Source organism: Solanum pennellii, chromosome 10, assembly GCF_001406875.1.
Source record: "Solanum pennellii chromosome 10, SPENNV200".
Classification (NCBI taxonomy): domain Eukaryota; kingdom Viridiplantae; phylum Streptophyta; class Magnoliopsida; order Solanales; family Solanaceae; genus Solanum; species Solanum pennellii.
The window spans coordinates 6,235,718-6,235,929 of NC_028646.1; positions in this window are offsets into that span (position 1 = coordinate 6,235,718).

Consider the following 212-nt stretch of genomic DNA (forward strand, 5'->3'; position numbering starts at 1 on the left):
GCCAAGCCTGGGACAGATCCGTTAGTGTGGGAGGGTGACTACACTTCCACTCCAGTTCGTATCATCTCCTTTCTTCGTGCTAAGAAAATGGTTAGTAAAGGGTGTTTAGCGTTCTTGGCACACCTCAGGGATGATACTAACCAAGTACCTTCGATTGAGTCAGTTTCGGTAGTTCGTGAGTTTCTGGATGTGTTCCATGCAGACCTTCCTGG